Raw genomic sequence first — 14,048 nt, 5'->3', positions numbered from 1 at the left:
TACAGAAGACAGGTCTGCATGTACTGTAGCTGAAAAAGAATACAGCAGTGTTTCCCCTTTTATCTAGTGAGAGTCACACTAATTTAGTCATACAAGAGGACGCCAAAACAATAGCAGATATTCCAGTAGAAAAACATCTACATGACATTTTCTTAAGCGTTTTCAGTTGTTTGCGTACTAAGAGAACATTTAGTTTCACAACGGAATGCTTATTACTTGATAAAAGAGAGTCATGAGCGATTGCAGCTATCAACCAGCTACTCGCCAAGGCTAAGGAAAGGTATGAGAACAGAGCCTGTTGTTCTTTTCTCAGAGCACAAAATTCTTAACCCTTTCGATTTCCTCAATAGAGTATTTGCAAATTTAAGAATAATATGGACTGAAGAAGAAATCAAACACTGACTATCAAATCCAGTGACTCTTTGGCAGTGTTTACTGGGAAAATAAGTGCTGTCAATGATGAGATGGAATATTTTTACACAGTACAAATACTGTGTACAAATTCACAGGAAAATGGACCCACACTGAAATGTGATTGCTCTAGAACAAGCTAGTACAGTATATAACACACCAACCTAATGCTACAGAAGACAGGTCATCTCCGTAACATACACCACACACAGACCATTTTCATAAAGATGTTTCAAGGAAGAAGATCCAGTACAGTCCTGTAACTCCCTGCAGTCATAAATATGATGAAAGCTTAAAACCTCAATGTGACAATTTGGGCGAGCTAAGTCAGCCCTAGCCAGGGTGTTTCAGCTGCATGCACCAGGCAGGGAACCATCCTCACAAACAGTATAATGTCTCTAAAGAACGTGCAGAACGTGCCAGTCCCACAGAACAGTAAAACATTACTAGCTCACCCTGGCACCCGAGCTGCAATATACACAGAAATTCTCAAGCAATAGGATAGTTTAGCATATTAACTGCTTCATCCCACAGGAAACAAATTGATCGTCATTCATTTTGCCTGCTGGGAAATGGAGTTTCCACTTGGAGGCAAGGTAAATGAAACTACAAGCTTTAGCAGACTGAGTTATAGGCTGTAGTAGTTCAGGTGGGTAGCTGCGTCAGCATGCGTAGGCTGCAAAGGAAGGGTAGACGTTTCTCAGCAATCCTGGCCCAGACCATACTCTCTCTACTACGCTGTGTCACATTCTGTAACACTTTTCAAACACTGCAACATAAAAACTTCACCAGGCCCAACGTTAGACAGGCATTCACCCCTTAATATTCGTAATGTGCTACACATCAGTATTGATTTGATAACAAATTTTAAATTTGGTGGGCTGCAGTACTAACCATTTCCATGAATCTTTCTTTTCTTTTGCTCTTATTACAATTAAACCAGCACATTCTCATTCTGAGGGTTCTAGTTCTGATTTTATTTCTGGGCTAGTTGGGCATTAGTAAATGTTTAGACAAGTTAACAAAAGTGCTTGCAGGAAGCACAGTGGGCTATGTTGTTTCACAGCTGTCTGCTCGTATACTAATGGGAGCACAGCCAGTCCTCTTTGTACAGTCAGGTCTGTCTGTGTCTAGTGTCTATGGCGAGGCTGCAATCACTGAGCCTTTGCCTTGTCAGGGTCTTATTTCTCTTTCTTGTCTTTTACCCTGGTCAGATACTCAGCTAGTGTGTGTTACCTTTTTAGGTTCCTGTTGCAATCAAGTGTGTGTTGTGTTTGTGTTTCTCCCCAGTGGATGGGGTAGTGTAGTTTCATTTGTGCGGTGACTTGGATGATTTTGATTTATGGTGTTTGATCAGTGCTGTCCTGAGGCTGGTTGGTATCACTATTGTTTATGTCAGTGACCTTCAGGACCAGTTGGCTGAGGGGGGCTCTTCTCTTGGCTCAGAAGGGACTTGTGATAGGAGTTTTGGTCACTGCTTTTTAGGTGTAACCAATAATTTATTGCTGTTTTTTGTATATGCAATGGCTATTGGCCTAATCCAGCTCAGCATGCATTATTAGGTATGTTTCTCTGCACATGGAGGATGTTTTTATAGAATTCTGTGTGCAGGGATTCTATAGGGTGTTTGTCCCATGTGGTGTAACCCAAGTCTGTGATTGGGCACAGACACACTACAAGGGCAACTTTGTTGTTCTTGCATATTTCTAACAACTATTTCTAACACCTTTGATGAAGCCAAATGATTATAAAACCATAATTATATCAACTACTAAAAAGAAAAAAAATTGCAGCAAAACAATATGTATAAAAATCTTATTTAAAATTTAAAAACTTAAAAAACATGCATAGTGGCTTAAAATATTAAAACCCACAAGAACTACGTTTTTGATCGCTTCTAAAAGCCACACATTCATTCCAGTCTTTAGCTTGTAAATGTCAATAATTCCCAATGTAAAGTACTTTCAACCATGAAAGCCACAGTTCTTAAGTGGTACACCTAGGTCTCTCTTTCGGTTAGAATGATTGTTCATAGTGCTGTCTGTAACTTATCTGTTGCTTTTCAGTGCCTTCTGCCCCTAAGCTCGGTTTAGACAAAAATGAACATTTTGTTATTTTGCAAATAAATTTGTGACAAAAATGTTATTCTGTTATTTCAAGGATTTTATTTTAACGATTACAGTATTTGCATAGTGACTATATCTATTTAGATTACTACAGGTATATACATTTAAAATATAACTTGTTTACCCGGTCAGTTTTGTGTGTAACCAGGAAGAAGTAAAAAAGGAGAGATGCAGGAGGAAAGGTTTGGTGTGGAGAGGCAGGAATAAGCAAATTTAAGGAAGACAGATTACCTTCTTGAATTTATGTAGCATACAAGTGCCTTGCAAAAGTATTCAGACCCTTGACCGATTATTTCATTTGACTAAATTACAAATCCTACATTGAAATCTTTTTCTCTGTGATATTTTTCTTTCGAAGCACTGAAACTCAAAATTATTTTAATGTGACATTGTTTTATGTTAGAAAGTATTCTTAAGAAAAAGAAAAAACTGAAATATGCCGTTTGCATAAATTCGCGATCCCTGAATACTTTTGCAAGGCACTGTTTATATAAGGATTCTGTTAGTCCCTATATCTTTACAATATGTAGGGGTTTGGTTAATTTATTGGCACAATATTTAGCTGTAACAGTGGATTGCGTGAATTTACACTGGATACTAAGAATCAATCGGCAGAGCAACAAGGAGTCTTTACAACACACGGACACATGTACAGTATTGATGTAGTGAAACATAAAACATTCGAAGCTGAAAAGTTACATAAAAAAGGGATATTACCTTAGAATACCGTTGGTTACACTAAACCTCACCAATCCTATTAAAATAATTAACATTCAGGCACTCATAAGTACTGCTAGTTGAGTGAATTAATTTGATATTAACATGTGTTCATATAACAATTTTATTCTCGAGAGGGGGACTATTGATTTATAATCATCTACCACTTCAGATTCGCAGACAGATGGGGAACAGCTGACCGGATCGGTTGCCCATGCTGGCTCGGTGCCACTTCAAGCCTCAGGCAGCTCGAAGTGTCGGCGAGAGAGAGATCTGCTGTAGCCTCCCGCTGACAGTCGATTCCTTCAAATGGATTGTCCGGTTAGCGTTGAGTTGAACTCGGACAAAGTCTGTGCACAGGGTGGTGCCTGCTCAGTCGGGGCGAGTCACAGGGAAAAAAAAAGGGAGAAAGTCGGTTTGCTCCTGGCGTACCGGCTACTGTTGAACAATGCTCTGTTCGTGTCGACAAAAACCCCCCAAAACAACCGTATTGCTCCAGTGATCAAATGAACGCTAGATGGTAGCTAGCTGGTCCCAAGGTCCTGCTCCAGGCTAGACCCCGGGCAGAATTCTGTCCTTATTTACGGGCTAACCCGCTAACTCAGGCCCAAAGTTCAGACTACAAGTGTGGCAGGCACGTGGTTCTGTTGTCAGCCAGCCAAGCTGCTCCAGCGGAGAGAGGAAGGCGGCGGAGATGGAGGCGATGCCCGGCTTTTTAACTGGGGAAAATAGGGCTGGTGCTTGGTCAAGAGGCAGCCAGGTGGAGTGGGTACCCACACCCGACAGCCCCCTGAATGGTTGGTCATCCTGTTGGATGATTGATCGTGCCCTGCGACTTTTTATGTCCCTCTGTCGGACACCTGCTGCTGAATAATGCTCCAGCAGTGGACATCTATTAAGGGAGTATTGATAATGGATCTGGACTGTGCCGGGAAAGATACCAATATCCTTACAGTTACTTTCTTTCTAAAGTTAATGAAACTCCGGATACTGAACTCGATCACGCCTTTTAGACCTTCTACACCTGTGATAATGTGAAAGTACCTGGTTGTCAGGGATAAAAGAAACGAGTCATCCCGCTCTTAGGCGTCATCACCGCCGTTAAAACCCACGGCGAAACTCAACGGGGATGCGCGCGGACTGAATCAAGCTCTGGTTCGGACAGAAAGACCCGCGGAGAGTCCCAGTCCGAACTGGTGAACTAGAGACAGGTAAATGTAGACTTGTATGCAAGTGCTCGCGTATGCGAGGCAACTCTTGGATTGTTTTCTGCAGCAGAAGTGACCCAGCCCTGGTACTGGGGACTCGCGCACCTGGTATTGCTCACTATAGCTAAGCTCTAAATTGAAACCAGCTAACAATCTGTATGATCGCGGAGGTCAGCGCCGAGACTCTATAAACCTTTACTCTACGGTCATTTGTTTGCTGTCTGACCTTTATCAGGGTTTTTTTTGTTTCAGAAAAATATACTTTAATAGGTCACACCAGTCGTATTTAACTTGTATTGCATTTGAATCCTTTACATATGTTCAACGTATGTTGTCTACCTGTGGTGTGACTGCACCCAGTATTGAATTACAGTTTATGAAGTACAACTGTATTTTACATATACAGTCATGTACTACTCCAACCGTTCTGCTAGCAGGTAGTTCAGCATATTTGAAATGGTAAGAGAAATATAGCAGATACTGAACACATTTGTATTTTATGTTTAGGTTAAGATGTATAAATATGTAATTGTGTGATTGCAGTAGATCTTTTCTCCACATGTCTGGAGGTCTGTCTGTTCTGTACTAATATTTTTTTTTATCAGTATTTCTATATTTGGAATGGTAATGGGTAATCTTTTTTTTTGTCAGAAAGCTAAATACAGCAATCCTATTCCAGAAGCACAGGGTGCAAAAAAGTGTCTTTCATTGTTTCAATCAATAATTAACAGCAATCCATTAACACCAATAAATGTGACATTTTGGGTGTGGCAGGAGGAATCTGGGGACTCAAAGCACACCAGTATGGATGCAACATCCAAACTCCACACAGAAGATACCTCCAGACTCAAATCAGAACATGGAGCCCAAAGTGCAATAAAACTACACCCACACATCCCCCATGACAGCCTGAACCATTTTTGTAAGTGGCTTTAATGTTTATAATAAATGTGACTGGAAAAGTACAACAACGCCCCACCTTGAGAGCTGACGTTCCTATTGAAGCTAGTGAAAGGACTTCTTGACTTCTAAAGAGAAATGTTGCAGGTTCCAGCTGTGGAGTCAGAGAGGCGACTAGGTGTTGTTGGAGCGCCAGTGTCTCTTTTATCAACAATTGTCCCCATCACAGCATCGCCTGCTCCTGATGCTCCAACACCTGTCCCCTTCACAGCAACACCTGCTCAAGGCGCTCCAACATTAATCCCGATCGCAGCATCACCTGCTCCCGGGGGGCGCTCCAACAACTGTGCCCCTCACAGCAACACCTGCTCCTGGCACTCCAACAAATATCGCAATTGCAGCATCACCTGCTCTGAGGTCCCCAACAACTGTCCCGATCACAGCATCACCTGCTCCCTGTGCTCTAACAACTGTCCCGATTGCACTATCACATGATCCTGGAACTACAACAACTCTTCTGATCGCAGCGTCACCTGCTCCTGGCACTCCAACAACTGTCCCTATCGCAGAATCACCTGCTCCTGGTGCTGCAAAAACTGTCCTGATCACAGTAACACTTTGTCCTGGTGCTCCTCAGGGCTGTGTGTTTAGCCCCGTGCTGTTTTCCTTGTTTACCCACGATTGTGTGGCCAGACAAAGCTCCAATTCCATCTACAAATATGCAGATGACTCGACCATCACCAGTAATGATGAGTTGTCCTTCAGGGATGAGTTCAGGAACCTGGTGGAGTGGTGCTGTGACAATAACCTCTCTCTTAACGTCAGCAAAACCAAGGAGCTGGTTGTCCATTTTAGAAAGCAGGGTGGGGACCACACGCCTATTCACATCTATGGGGTGGCTGTAAAGATGGTTAGCTGCTTCAAGTTCCTGGTTACCTTCATCAGTAATGATTTAACATGGTTCCAGCATGTAACGAGCTATAAAGAAGGCACAGCAGCTCCTTTAGTTACTCAGACAGTTGAAACAATGTGGTCTGTCTTCAACTACATTTTACAGGTGCGCTATTGAGAGTGTGCTCACGTGTGGTATTACAGTGTGGTTTCTCAGCAGCTCGTTGTCTGACTGAAAGGTTTTATGGGTGGTGATCAGATCAGACCAGTCCATCATTGGAGTACAGCTCTCCAATCATCCTGGTTTCTCACTTTTCTCTCCCCTTCTCTCTGGTAATCATTATAGGAGCATACACGCACATACCTCCAGATTCAGAGACAGCTTGTTACAGTTTCAAGCTATCAGATTACTGAACTCTTCCCCTACCAATGGTACAGTACATCACACTCCTTTTTTTTTCTTCTCACACTGCTTGTCTGATTTGCATTTAAGTTGTATGTTATTTAACATGTTGTTGTTGCTGCTGTTCTGTGTTTATGTTTTGGTGTTTCCTTAATGTCTTTGCATTGGACGATACATGCAAATAAGCATTTCATTGGGCTTCATTATGAATATGACAAATAAACTGAACTGAACTGAAGAAGCTGGGAAGATTCCCCACAGATTCCATCTAGGACTAGAAACTAAATAATGGTCTGAAAATAATTGAGAGGACTTTGTGGGTTTACGGAAGAGGGGTAGGTCTAAATAACAAGAGTTAACAAGCCAAATGATGATGATGATGATGATTACTAGCAGCAGCAGCAGCTGTGTGTGTGATGACCGATATCCTGCTAGCTGAAGCCTTGACTCTCAGATCTGAAAAACGGCGAGCAGAATAAAGCCTGGTGAATGTAAGGATATTGGTAAAGTGTGATCCTTACGGGTTGCCATACTGCACAGATGATGCAGTACATTAATATGTAAATAGAGTATATATACTGTATAGAGTAGTAGATTGAGGAGCGTTGGTTAGGCAGTTACAGAGTTAGTGTAGTAAGAGTTAAAGAGCACTGTGTTAGTAAAGTGTTCGTTCATAATTAAGAAGCTGTGTGATTAATGACCGCCGATCAGTATACAAATAGAGAACATAACAGTGAAGAGACAGTGAAAGGCAGCGGCAGAGCAGTGGCCACAGGCCCAATTAGCTTTCAAATCTGGAAAATAACAGGGAAGGAAACAGCGCTCAGAAGTGCTGACAGGTGTTTAACAGACGGGCGGAGCTGTCACCCTGAGGTGGCCTGCGCTGGGATCTGCTGTGCACACGAAGACAAGCTTGTGCATGTCAAGTGCAGGGTGCGGCTGGTGTGGGGGTGGAGAGGTGTGGCGGCTCTCTCAGCAGCTATTGTTGGAACCGCTCATCAGTCGGTGAGAGGCCCGTACCTGTTTCATGTTCTCAAGGCATTTAAACCACGAGTCCACAGGACAACCTGCGTTGCTATATAGCGGCATCTTGGGAGACATGATTCACCTCAAGGCTTGCATTACAAAAATACATTCTTGTGAGGAATAGAGAAAGAAACTACTTATCTTTCATTCATTCATTTCATCTGAACTGTGTTCTGGGCTGCTTGGCTTCTTCTGTCTTACAACATATTCTGCACCCACAGGCCCTTAGGGATATTTGGTACATTCACATACATTCTTGTATTTACATGCCCAGAGCTCATTCACTTTGTTTGATTTGTTTGCTGGAATTTTCTGACATTTTTATTTTGATACAGTTATATTTGCAGGCACATGGCAATATAAAATTCAGAATGCCAGTGTTTTTGCACTGCCGGAAAAACATACAGATTAAAACTCAAAAGGGAGAGAATGCGTGTGTTCCCAACAATGGACAAAAAATGAAGAGTAGTAGACACAAACACACTCACCCCAGGTCCAATTTTCCCACAAGCAAGTCAACCTACCAGTATGTCTTTGGACTGTGGAAAAAATGGAGCACCCACAGGAAACACACATGAACACCATTAGATTCCAACACATTTCAAACCTTCTCTGACTCCTTGCATCCCTACAAAGGGAACACCAGTTATTGAGGGCTCAAGGATATTCTGATTTTTCTTGAAAATACTCTCTGAATGCCATCATTGAACACCACCTCTTTAACGGGTCATCATTAAATTGCTTGGGGACCTTAGAAATCGATGATTCAGAGTACACCTTTAAAACCTGCTGGACTGGGGATGCACAAGATCAGGCTTAGAGACCCCTGCTGTAAAGGTACATTAGACATAGAAAATGTAATGGGTTTTATCAGAGTCTTTCACAACCAAGCAGGGCAATGCCAAAGCAGAAGAACAAAGAATGGCAGGGTGGAAAATTCATGGCATCGATCTAGAACAGGTGTGAATACCTCTATGTTGTCATTGGCACAGTCTTCGGGGTTTATCTGAGATCACCATGGGCCAATCATCAGGATGGGAACAGTTCGAGGAGAGGGGGGTGTCGTCTCTCTCCCTCCCTGCTCAAACCAGCTCATCTCGATTGTGTTGCCATTATTTAGGAGATTTATAACTTTATTGTACCCTGTTGCTGGGTGCCTCTGGGTCCCTGCCATTCCTCTTGAGCAGCAGGCTTATTGAAGATTACAGGGGTCATGCTGGGGAAAGGACACAACTTGTTAAGATTAATTGTGCATCATGCAACACCAGCAATTTTCATTGGCTGTCCTGGCATTTTTAAACAGTTCAATGCTGAATAAAATACACCCTTTAAAACCTAAATGGTTATTATTTGAGACCTTGGCTTACATTAAATGAACCTCAAACTTAAAAACAAATCAGGACAATTAACATGCAAGGAGTCACTGTCTTCTCGGCAAATCTTGATGTGTTCCTTTTGGAAAATAATGACATGAGTGACGCATTGCAATACTCTGCGAAGCTAGGCTTTCAATATGTTGCAGAATTTGATTTTTTTTTTGCACATTAGTCAGCTTAGGTCCTTTGATCACAACATCTCTGACAGTAAAGTGGGATAGGTAATTTACAAACAAAACACACAGCTGACAGCCAGCAGCTAATGACCCTAAAGCTCTTGGCTGGTTTCCTACTGAAACTAAGCAGGTTTGAGATTGTTCAGCACCTGGATGGGAGACCTCCTGGGAAGCTATGGTGGCTGCTGGAAGTGGTGTTAGTGGGACCAATGGGGTGGGCACCACCCCGGGGGCTGTCTAGGATCTGATGCCCCCAATATATTGGCAGGGACACTATATGGTAGTGGGTGCTGTCTTTCAGATGATATGTTAAACTGAGGTCCTGTCTGTCAGTGGTCATGAAAGATTCCTGGGCATTTCTTGATAAGAGTAGGGAGGCCCAAATGCTCCCCCTTGGTCTTTACTGTGGCCTCCAAATCGTCTCTGTGTATGACTGGCTTGCATTTGCCCTGTGATGGACTGGCGCCCCCCCCCAGGGTGTACCCTGCCTTGCGCTTGTTGCTTGGTGGATAGGCTCCGGCTTCCTGCAACACTGTATGATATAAAACGGTCTGGCAAATTACCTGACCAGTATCACTTATTAGACTCCGTGATTGCTCTGAAGAGGTCAAAGAGGCATTAACTCTCATCGATAGAGTTGTGATAGAGGATCCTGATGGTGCTCTAACACTTTTAAAGCCCTGATAGCTCAGTCCATCAATCATCTTCTTTTAATCTGAGGGTACAGTGTTTTTTTTAATCTGTTGTGAACCTCTGACTTTTGTCATTCCTTTTTTCTAGTTGTACTGTGCATATTTCTATCTTCAACACTGTTCATGCTCTTACGCATTTTCTTCCATACAAGTTCAAGGTGTTTGTGTGGCTGCACTCCACATAGATCATCTCCACGAAAGCTCTTGTAACAGTACAGGATACGCGGTGAGGAGCTCGCAGCTTTCAGCTCAGTGCGGAGTCCAGATTCAACAGTTCATTTCTTCAACGGCCAACAACTTTCAAATTACATTTCTTCTTACTACTATTGATTATTGTTATAGTTAATATGGATTTATTGACATCTGTGAAAGTGTGTTTCCTAATACATTCCGAAAACAGGACATGAAGAAGTAACACTTTTCATTACAAACTGTGTACTGTCGAGTGTCGGTGTTCCTCTTGCACTTATTCAATCTAAACCCTGTTTCTGCTTGATTGCTGCACTGGATGTGTTCTTAATCCGTTGCTTTAAATTATGGTTTTGGGTCCATCTATCTTTTTAAAATAAAGTTAGTACTATAGAACAGCATTTTTAATATAGCAGATAAGATCAAGTAAATTTTCTAAATAAATCAAACCACTCAGAGCTGGTTTGTGGTTACTGGATCCATTGTGTTCATTCAGTGAAATAGGAGAACGACCTTTTAAACGAGTATCTAATATTATGTGGATTACATCCAGAATTATGATGCATATAATGAGTGAGCCAGTTGGAGTTTCCCGTGGCTATATTATTAAACACTACTGATTAGGATACACTAACGGTGCACAAATTCCAACCTTCTGATATCTTCCTACATAATGCGTTAACACCTGAGGGTAACATTTTAACTTGACCGGTAGTCTGACTATTTCATGCCCCGGGAGGTCTCTAATGCGCATTTGCTTCCCTCTGCTGTTTCTCTGCGGTACTGCAGCCTGTTTGAACTGGTATGTAGAAGAGATACGAGGCTCAGCGACCGTCCTGGACTCATCACTGCTGAGAAGATCCAATAACACGGAAACCACATTGTTTGTATTTTCCATTTGTCTAGTTAGGACTTTGAAACACTAGTTCTAAAAAAGACTATATATCTGCTATATAGACTTAATGTTACATGGTGTCCTGAGGACTTTGTATTTTCAAGTGTACATTTGTATTGTGTATTGTGTGTCGAGCTTGTTCCATACACCTAGAATCCTTTAACAAGAAAGGTGCGCGAGTGCTCGGTGTTAAACGCACTTGTAGTTTCTCCCTTGTGACCTCTGATTCGTTTCCGATTGTGAAGAAGTCCTCTCGTTGACAACGCCGGTCTCCTGAGGACTGGGAACGCTTAAATCCAAGTGCACCGCGATTCTGGCGGGACACGACTCCACATCATTCGAATGACTTCATTGTATCAAGGTCTAGCAGTCCAACGCGCTCCCAGTTAAGTCAGAGACAGAATATCGCAGGTGTATCGCATTCTGCTGCTTTCGCTCATAAATGTAGCTCCGTGCACAAAAAGGCACCGCTGGGATTCGAACCCAGGATCTCCTGTTTACTAGACAGGCGCTTTAACCAACTAAGCCACGGCGCCAAATTCTGCTTGGCTTTCTGTAGATCGTCTCCATGAAAGCTCTTGTAACAGTACAGTGAGGATTCGCGCAGCTTTCAGATCAGTGCGGAGTCCAGAGGGAGTCCCGCTCGCTGAACGGGTTTTCAAGTAAACCCGGCTGAGAGTCAGCAGGTCAATTCTTCAACAGCCGTGACAAGAAAGACGATCTTTTCCTAATTTTCTCCAGATGACTTTAAATTAGTGTCAATCATTTGCATCGGAAGTATCTTTAAAAGCGCAGAGAAACATCGTAACACTTCAAGAGTGTCTGAATTTCACCGTGTACAGCGGGTACTCTAAGGAAAGGAGCAAAGGCTTCTCACTCAAGAAAAGTTTGCAATATGAGTTGGGTAGATAAAAAAAAACCTAGAGACGCCAAGGACTGAACGCAGCACCTCATACATTCGAAGCATGCGTTCTGCCACTAAACTATATCTTGAAGCAGTGCTGGTAGATGTAAAGGAAAATGCTACAGAGGATGAAACGTATTTAACATTGAAAATATAAATTGTACAACTCAAGTAACTAAAGGACAAAAGGCCAACTATTTTGGGTGTTTGCAATTGAGTGAAGCAAAACAAGCGCCCGAACAGGGACTTGAACCCTGGACCCTCAGATTAAAAGTCTGATGCTCTACCGACTGAGCTATCCGGGCTCGTAAAGGCAGACTCTACCGGCAGCTTTCTGGCGAGTCCGGTGTCTCTTCTTGTGGCAAAGCGCAGTCATACCTGACCCGTCTGGGACGACACCCGACAGATTTTACCCAGAAGCGACAGCACCACTCCCAGTAGGATGAGAAATACAGTGAGACATGGGGCGTCAAGGGGCTCCCTCAATTCATCCTCCGTCTCATCGAGGGCAGAGAAAAGTAAAGGCACTGTGCACATCTGCGGGAAATCATGTCGGAGTTTAGTGACAGCGACTTCAGAGACTGGTCGCTAGAAACTTTCAGGATACTTTTAAATTAAAGCTTCAAACAAACCTGCATTATTTTGCATGAAACATTTCAGAATCCCTGTGAAACCCAGTACGAGTACGGTTTACGTTCTCCCATTCCCGCTTTCTGACCCGTATTTAATTGCGATTTATTCTGACTGCGAATTAATTGATAAAATATAGAAAAATTCTATAATTCACAAAATCTTATGACAATTCAGGTCTTACACGTCCACCGCAGCGATGAGAAATGATTTGCATAATAAGTCACAGCTTTTCGTTACTTTAAGAACAGTAGGATTGTTTCCAACTGGTCAAATTGCAGGGAGTCGAAAAACACATGGCAGCGGTGGGATTCGAACCCACGCCTCCGAAGAGACTGGAGCCTTAATCCAGCGCCTTAGACCGCTCGGCCACGCTACCTTAGTTCTTTTCGGTGAACACTTGGAGGCGACTGCATCTTTATTTACTGTGATGTTTCCACTCTCTTGGTGAAATCTCTACTTCTCTGGCACCTCTGCATATAGCTCTTCTTAGCGGGAGGCTTCAGAGCTCAGAGTATAGCGTCCTTGAAGTCATTTTACTTTTACAGGAGGAGGCTTTCTGAAACGTGTAGCGCCTCCTAAAATTAGAAACTTTTAGAGGGCTCGATCTGGCTAAAAGGAGGAGGTCAATTTAAATTCTCTAGAGTGGGAGGCCTTTGCTCGTTTCCTTAAGAGTACCTGCTATACACGGTGAAATTCAGACACCCTTAAAGTATTAAGATGTTTCTCTGCGCTTTTAAAGATACTTCCGATGCATTTAGCTTTGTTAACGATCAAATTTCTGACTGCTTGGTTAACTACTGTTCTTAAAGTAACGAATAATAACATGACACCACTGCAAGAGGACGAAAGCTGTGATTTTTTATGCATTTCATTTCTCATTGATGTGGTGCACGTGCAAGACCCGAATTGTTATAAGTTTTTGCATTCCCCCATATGCGAAACTGCTGCGAATTATTCTACATTTTTATCAGTTAATACGCGGTCAGAAAGCAGGAATGGGAGAACTAATGCAAACACCAGCGTTATGACAGCCTGTGCGAGGAGAGGGTCCGAGCATTAATTGCTAGGTTGCGCAGGCGGTTAGAACACAGCTTCTTGCTTCTGCTTCAAACTCTGGTGTGGAATCGATCGACACCGTCGTGGAACACACATTCGCTCAACGCTGGCTTTTGTGATTGTCTTGGACAAAAGTGACACAATCCTTCGAGTCGGATTCGAACCAGCAACTTAAGACTTGCTCGTGATCTACTACAGTCTTTCGCTCCATCGACTGAACAAGTAGACGGGCCTGACTGTTTTCCTTAAGTGAAATGGGAGTATATTACGTCAATTTAGAGATTTAGTCAGGAAAGCTATGAAGGTGGATTTCTGTGTACTCCACGTAGATCATCTCCGCGAAAGCTCTTGTAACAGTACAGGACACGAAGTGAGGAGTTCGCGCAGCTTTCAGCTCAATGCGGAGTCCAGAGGGAGTCTCACTCGCTGAACGGGTTTTTAAGAA

The 14,048-nt window shown here is 42.8% G+C and overlaps 3 non-coding genes across 3 annotated transcripts; all 3 read right to left on the bottom strand.

Moving 5' to 3' along the window:
* Positions 1–11,472: 11,472 nt before the first annotated feature.
* trnat-agu (transfer RNA threonine (anticodon AGU)) lies at positions 11,473–11,546 on the bottom strand. Its single transcript has one exon. It is a non-coding gene; the product is annotated as a tRNA-Thr (tRNA).
* A 600-nt stretch (positions 11,547–12,146) lies between these two features.
* trnak-uuu (transfer RNA lysine (anticodon UUU)) lies at positions 12,147–12,219 on the bottom strand. The gene has a single exon. It is a non-coding gene; the product is annotated as a tRNA-Lys (tRNA).
* A 622-nt stretch (positions 12,220–12,841) lies between these two features.
* On the bottom strand, positions 12,842–12,923 carry trnal-aag (transfer RNA leucine (anticodon AAG)). Its single transcript has one exon. It is a non-coding gene; the product is annotated as a tRNA-Leu (tRNA).
* Between the last annotated feature and the right edge of the window lie 1,125 nt (positions 12,924–14,048).

This window comes from Lepisosteus platostomus, chromosome 8 (genome assembly GCF_059453375.1).
Source record: "Lepisosteus platostomus isolate fLepPlt1 chromosome 8, fLepPlt1.hap1, whole genome shotgun sequence".
NCBI classification, from domain to species: domain Eukaryota; kingdom Metazoa; phylum Chordata; class Actinopteri; order Semionotiformes; family Lepisosteidae; genus Lepisosteus; species Lepisosteus platostomus.
This window is presented reverse-complemented; position numbering and strand designations above follow the sequence as displayed.